Source organism: Arvicola amphibius, chromosome 5 (assembly GCF_903992535.2).
Source record: "Arvicola amphibius chromosome 5, mArvAmp1.2, whole genome shotgun sequence".
Taxonomy (NCBI): domain Eukaryota; kingdom Metazoa; phylum Chordata; class Mammalia; order Rodentia; family Cricetidae; genus Arvicola; species Arvicola amphibius.
In genome coordinates this window covers 5,114,628-5,122,630 of record NC_052051.1, presented here as the reverse complement: position 1 = coordinate 5,122,630, position 8,003 = coordinate 5,114,628, and positions in this window count along the sequence as shown.

Below are 8,003 nucleotides of genomic sequence, written 5' to 3'. Positions count from 1 at the left end.
GGCCTCATAGCACGGAGGTGACCCCTCTGTAGATGTCAAGAAGTGTGTAGTGTTCACGAAGAAATACTCCACCCTTGCTCCCAGATGCATCCACTTTTTGTCTTGTTGCTGTGATAAAGCACCTCACATAAGCATCTCACCGAAGGAAGGCCTTATTTCTGCTCACAGTTTGTAGATGCCATCCGTCGCAGCAGAGCACTCGTGGTCATGCTGCATCCATAGTCAGGAAACTGCGATGTTTCTGATGTTCAGCTCACTTTCTGTTCCGTGCAGGACCACAACCCAGCACACAGGGCTCTCCACATTCCGGATAAGTCTCCCCTTCTCAACTCACCCAACGAGAAAACTGTCCCCTAGGTTACTCTAGATCTGTGAAGATGACACTTTAGCTATCACGCAGGGTCAAAACTGGAAGCTTCTGTTCCGTTTCCCACATGACCGTCAACACATGGGACATGCCAGGAACACAGAGGGCCTTCTGAATCTGTTACATGAAACTAACGAGACAGAGAAGAGAGCCAAAGAAAAAGAAAGGAGCCTGGATCAAGTCAAGCTCCAGTCCTCCTCTCAAAGAAGCAAACTGAGAAGCAGGAGGGAGCCTGTGCTGTGCTCAGGGCAAGGTATGTAAGAGACTAGAAAAACCCAGGGATGACTCTGTGGCCCTTTCCACCTCACAGGGAAGCATTTGCAACTGACCTTGGAAGCTAAGCAGGGTTGGGACAGGCTATTGCTTGAAAAAGACACCTGTGTGCAGAAGTGTAGGTATGTGTGCACATGGGGTCATCTGCCTTGATCTTTAGAAAAGGCATTTTACTGGGCTGGAGAGATGGCTCAGCAGTTAAGAGCACCAACTGCTCTTCTAGAGGACCCGGGTTCAATTCCCAGCACCCACATGGCAGCTCACAACTGTCTGAAAATGCAGTTCCATGAGATCTGACACCTTCACACCAATGCACATAAAATAAAGCTAAATAAATTTTAAAAAAAAGAAAAGGCGTTTTACTGGCATCTGGGGCTCATCTATTAGGCTAGATGGTCTGGCCAGAGATCCACCTGTCTCTGTCCCCCACCTCTGAGATTACAAGCACACATCATTGTGCTAGGCTTCTTTACATGGATTCTGGGGTACAAACTCAAGTCTTCTTCTTTGTGTAGAACGTACTTTATTGATTGAGCCACCTCCCAGACATATCTGTGCACAAAAACACTAGATAGGACCAGGATGTAGCTCAATGATGGGGTATATGTTTAGCACACAAGAGCCCCTGAGTTTGATCATCTTCATCATCACACATCAAAAGAGAAAGGGAAAAGGGAAAGAACAGGAAAAGGAAAAGGGGGAGAGGCAGTTCAAATCTTTTAGATTAAAATGCACTACTCATTGTAGTGTAACATGAGCCTTAGCCTAGCAGGCTGCCCTTCTCAACATCCTGACCTCCTCATCTGCTATACCATGATGTGGGAGGTCCTTCTGTATATGTGTTGCTCTTACTGGTTAATGAATAAAGCTTCTTTGGCCTATGGAAGGACAGAATATATCCATGCTGGAAGTGATATAGAGAGTAGGCAGAGTCCAGCTGCTGAAGGAGAAAGATGCCAGAAAATCTTACCAGTAGGCCACAACATCGTGGCAATACATGATTAATAGAAATAGATTAATTTAAGATATAAGAGCTAGCTAGAAATATGCCTGAACTATTGGCTAAACAGTGTTGTAATTAATATAGTTTCTGTGTGATTATTCAGGTCTGGGCGGCTGGGAAACAAACAAGTGGTCTCCATTTACAATACCGCAAGGGTGCAAAGGAAACACAAAGCCCTTTGTGTACCATCTGACCCAAAGGATGCCGCCACATATATCCTTGGTGTGGGAGGTCCTTCTGTCTATGTGTTGCTTTTATTGGTTAATGAATAAAGAAACTGGCTTGGCCTATAGCATGGGAGGAGGAAGGCAGAGTAAGAGAGAAACCATGGGGTTGCCCAAGACAGATGCTGGGAACTTCATCTGGTAAGCCACAGCCACATGGCGATATACAGATTAATAGAAATGGGTTAAATTAATATAAGAGTTAGCCAATAAGCCAGGCGGTGGTGGCGCACGCCTTTAATCCCAGCACTTGGGAGGCAGAGGCAGGCAGATCTCTGTGAGTTCGAGGCCAGCCTGGTCTACAAGAGCTAGCTCCAGGACAGGCTCTAAAGCTGCAGAGAAACCCTGTCTCAAAAAAACAACAAAAAAAAAGTTAGCCAATAAGAAGCTAGAACTAATGGGCCCAGCAGTAATTTAATTAATGCCGTTTCTGTGTGATTATTTCAGCTCTAAGCTAGCCAGGCAGCCAGGAACCAACAGGCAGCCCTTCTCCAACACCCACAACACCCAAGTCACTCCCTGTCTGGGAGTTAGGGTTTTTATTGCTGTGAAGAGACACCATGAACATAGCAACTCTTTTAAAGGAAAATACTTAACTGCTGCAGGCATACAGTTCAAAGGTTTAGTCCATTGTCATCATGGCGGGACATGGTAGCATGCAGGCAGGCATGGTGCTGGAGAAGAAGCTAAGAAGTCTACATCTTAATCTGAAGACAGCAGGAAGTAGACTGAGACACTGGATGTATCTTGAGTGTAACAGACCTCAATGTCTGACCCCATAGTGACACACTACCTCCAACAAGGCCACATCTCTTAATTCTTCCACTCCCTATGGGCCTATGAGCTCAATTACATTCAAACTACCACATTCTGCTCTCTGGCCCCCATAAGCTTATTACAATACCATTAGACAAAATGCATTTAGTCCAACTTCAGAAGTCCCAATAGTCTATTACAGTCTGAACAGTGTTTTAAAGTCTCTTCTGAGATTCATACAATCTTCTTAATTGTAAACCTCTATAATATCAAAATCAAAAGGCATCACATACTTCTAACATAATGGCACAGGATATACATTACTCTTTCAAAATGCAGGGAATTGGGGGCATATTGAGGAAACACTGGACCAAAGCAAGACCAAAAACCTTCTGGGCAAACTCTAAGCTCAACATGTTTATATCTAATCTCAAAACACTCTTCAGGTCTCCATATCCTTTCATCTTTGTTGACTGAAGCACACTTCTTTCTCATGGGCTAGTTCCACTCCCTGTTAGCAGTTTTCCTTGGCAGGTATACCACGACTCTGGCATCGCTAACATTTTGGGGCTCCAAGGCAATTCAGACTTCTCCTTCACAACTTCACTCAATGGCCTCTCTAGGCCCCTATTCAAGGACACCTCTGACACATGCCTAGCCTCGGTGACTTTCCTTAGTCAAGGCAAATGGTAACATAATGCTTTTCTTCTATCCTTGTCTCTAAAACTAAAACTGCATGACCGAAGCTGTCAAGTTCTGCTACTTGCTGAGGCTGGAACACGGCCCCTCATTCAATTATATTTTCACCATCTTTCTGTTTTCAGTGATTTCATTTACTGCTTAAGCTCGGCTGTTCTGGAACCTGCTCTGTAGACAGGTTGTTCTCAAACTCAGAGAACTGCCTGTCCCTGCCTCTCAAGTGCTGGGATTAAGGGTATTACCACCACACCTGGCTCTAAGATTTTCTTTAATTCTTTTTCACAAATTGGAAACTTAGCTGGGTGGGATCTTGCACTGAGGTCACCACTCCCTGTATTCCATTTCTTAATCTGTTTATCTCTTTGAACACAGGATTTAGCTCTGTTTCACTTTCTGGTGTTTCTTTTCTCCTCAAATTGTATATTTCGTATGTTTCCTTGCTCAGCTTGCTTCTTTTCATTATAAATCTTTATTAGCACTAACACTTATAACCACATGACAGAGTCTATGCTAGGCTACTTTTAGATTTCCTCTGCCACTGGAACTAACCCAAAAGTCTTTAGCCTCAAGCAGACTTTTTGGACAAGGGCAAAAGGCAGCTCACCAAAATATCACAAGAACAACCTCTAGGTCACATACTGATATTCTTCTTTTCTGACTCTGCTTGAGCCAGGTCCCCACAGTTCAAATCACCTTTTGCACCACTTTCTTCCATGCTCCTACTAGTTTGGCCCATTATGCAGCCCTTAAAGCATCCAACTGCTTTTCTAACCCACAGTCCCAAGGTCCACATTCCTTCAAACAAAAGCATGGTCAGGCTATCACAGCAATACCCTAGTCCCTGGTATCAACTTCTGTCTCAGGGTTTCTATGACTGTAAAGAGACACTATGACCATGGCAACTCTCATGAAGTTAAACATTTAATTGGAGTGGCTTACAGTTCAGAGGTTTAGATCATTATCATCATGGTGAGACATGGTGACGTGCAGGCAGACGTGGTGCTGGAGAAGGAGCTGAGAAGGCTCCATCTTGATCCAAAGACATCAGGAAGTAGACTGAGACACTGGGTGGTATCTTGAGCATAGGAGACCTCAAAGCCTGCCCCCACAGTGACACACGTCCTCCAAGAAGGCCACACCTACTCCAGCAAAGCCATGCCATCTAATAGTGCCATTTCCCGTGAGCTTATGGGGGCCAGTTACATTCAAACTACCATTCTCCCCACACCCTGGTTTTTACCCCTATAAAAAGGAAGTGTGTGGCTGTGAAGCTTGTGAGCATTCCTAGAGCTGATAACTGAGGCTCTCCAGAAATGTCCACTCTGATCCCCACACCCATGACTGCAGCATCTTGTGTGGAAGGTGTGGCACCATTCAGTGTCTTGAGGTCTAGGGAGACAAACCATGATTATACAGGTGAGTCCTTCCAAGGGCTGACAGAGCTGGGAGATGACTGAGAAAAGTGTTAGCAAGCATGAAGACCTGAATTTGAGTAGAACACACATCTAAAAGGTGTGGGGGCAGTCTGGGGGCAGTGACATGCTTGTGATATGAATATACTTAGAGAGTGAAAACGCATATCTCCTGGGGGCTCCCAGGCCACTGAGAGAGCCTGTCTCCAAAAATGGGGCTGTGATGCCTGAAGAATAAATCTCCTACACACACATACCCAAACATATGTCCTTTATATGTGTGTACTGTGAACACACATGAACATGCATGTGTGTTACACAGATACTCATCTGAGGGGCAGGCAGGTACTAATATATCAAAGTAGAAGCTAATGTCAGTGCTGGGCAGGTTCTTCATGTCCTAGGCTGCAGAACAGACACCGACAGCAATCATGGGGCACATAGTGGCCAAGGCAACGCCATGTGTATGGACCAGGTGTCTGGTCCTGCTGTGTGTCGTTCCTGACCTGAACTTCGTAATCCTGTAGCACACACCTGTAATGCAGCACTATGGAGACAAAGACAGGGGATCCTTAGAGCTTGCTGACCAGTTCATTTCTAATTCAATTGGTGAGCTCTAAGTATAGTGAGAAACGCTGTCTCAGAAAACACCGTGGAGAGTGACTGAGGGGGATACCCAGTGTCAACCTCTTACTTCCAATATGCAGCCACATACTCACCCCCACCCCCAACACACACACAGTGGGGAGGGTGTCAGAGGAAGGTCAAGGCAAGGGAGGGTGTGTAGAGGTGTGGCAGTTGGATACAGGCGATAGAAAAGTCAAAGTAGCCACATGCCTGGCTTCTCACAAGTGGTTGTGAACCAAGGAGGTGGTGGCAGATGTGTCATCGAGGCCCAGACAGGCTCCAGCCAGCCAGCACCTTGGTTTTAGCCTCATCAAACACAGTTGTGGGCTTCAGGACTCTATAACGGTAAGATGGTCAGTGATCTCAAGCCATGTGGATGGTTTGGTGTGTTTAAGAAGCCACCCCAAGTCAGTACATATGCTAATATAGTGCTTGACACAGTACAGGCTAAATAAATGTGACAGCTGCCATTGCCATTGCCTTTCTTCAAGCAGGTTCCTGGAAGCTCCTGAGCCCCAGGGCCCTTGCACAGGTCACTCCTCTGCTTGGAGGACCCTTCCCTGTCTGTTCTGTCTAGCAAGACCTTTCTTGGTTTTTTTTTTGTTTGTTTTGGTTTTTGTTTGTTTGTTTTCTTTGTTTTGTTTTGTTTCTGGGACAGACTCTTAACAGTATAGACCTGGCTAGCCTCAAACTGTCTGTGTAGGCCAGGCTGGCTTTGAACTCACAGAGATCCTCCTGGCTTTGCTCTCCAAGTGCTGGGTTTAAAGGCCTGTGCAACCTTGACTGGCTTATCTTGTAATTTTTTATCTTGTAATTTTTGAAATTGTATTTATTTATCCCATAATATAAAAGTACTGCAATAGAAAAGGGAACTCAGAAGTTCAGCCATGGGGAACTCTCCCATGGAAAGAGAACTCTGCTCTGCCCAGACTCAATCCAAAACTCAGCAGGCTTCCCCACTCGTTCCTGCCGGATGCCGGAACCCCAGGTGATGTTGCCTTTTGTCTGCTCTCTCAACCAGGCTGCTCCAGCTGTCCACGTGGATGCTCTAACTCCTGACTCGACGGTGCTTCTCTCTCTCTCTCTCTCTCTCTCTCTCTCTCTCTCTCTCTCTCTCTCTCTCTCTCTGTGCTGTCCCTCTCTATCTGTCCCTTACTATTTACTTAATAAGCTCACTCACTCAGAACCAAAAGCACAGGTATCACAGATCATTCTCTGCACCATTCAGAGCATGTATGTGTGCATGCGTGTGCCTGCATGCAATGGGGGCACAGCTAGACTCCTTACCCTGCTAAGCCATCATTCCAGCCCTTTCTCCTGAGCGTGTCTTTCTCCCAGGCTCCAAGGTGAAGGGTAGCTATTCTTTCTAGTTCTCCTTCATCCCCTTTGCCATTCATCACAGATTGTAATTATGTTTTCTTTACAGGAACTCTCACCGGTAACCAAGCCTAAACACATCTACTGCTGCTGGGGTGTAGCTCAGAAGAGCATTTGTCTACAGGCACAAGGCCTTAGATTCAATTCCCAGTTCTGCAAAAATAGAATAAAATAAACACAATAAATGCGTGCACTGCAGGATGTTCAAACAGTAGACTCGGAAGCAATGCAAACAATAAATAACAAGCCAGATAAATAAACATGACACAGGAGCAGTGGTGAAAACATTCTATTTAAGGGCTCTGTGGGTAAAATGTGGCTGTGCATGCCTGATGGTTTCAGTACGAGGCCCCCAAGCCCATGCAAAGACAGGCTCCACAGTGTTACAGTGTACCTCCGCTGGGAGATCAAGGCAGAGACGGGAGGATTGATGGAAGCTCGTCAGCCAGATAGCCTATCATAAAGAGCAGTGTCTCAAACAAGGTGGAGGGTAAGGAATAACACCCAAGGTTATCCTCTGACCTACACACACACACACACACACACACACACACAGACACACACACAATACACACGTGCCCATGCACACACACACTGACACACACACAGAAACACACATGCGTGCCCATGCACACACACAGACACACATACACACAGAGACATACACGTGCCCATCCACACACACTGACATACACACAGAAACATATACACAGAGACACATACATACATGCATGCCCATACACACACACTGACACACACACATACATGCATGCCCATGCACACACACATTGACACACACAGAGAGACACGCACACACACATTCCAAAATTCACACCACCTATACAATTCTGTTTAAAATCTTACTGAAAACCCAGATGAAGACAAGCAAGCACAGTGTCTGCACCTGCAATTCCAGCCCTCAAAAGGCAGAGGGTAGGATGATTGCCCTGCATATGGGGCCAGCCTGGTCTACATAGCATGGACAAGCACAGCTTGGACTTCAGAGTGAGACCCTGTCTCCAAACAAACAAATAAGCAACTAAAAACCTTAGACAAGTGAATGAGTGGGCGAATGACTGAACGAGACAGTGACTGGTGGGGCTGGCTTTTCCCAAGGGGGAAATGAGTTGAAAGCAATGATCACTCAACAGTCACCTGCCTCCTTGCTGTGGTTCAGCCCTGGTTGCTCAGGGCATCAGAGGGCCCAACTGACACAGGCCAGTGGTCACACGTTGGCCTTGTAGGAGAATGGAAATGCCATTAAA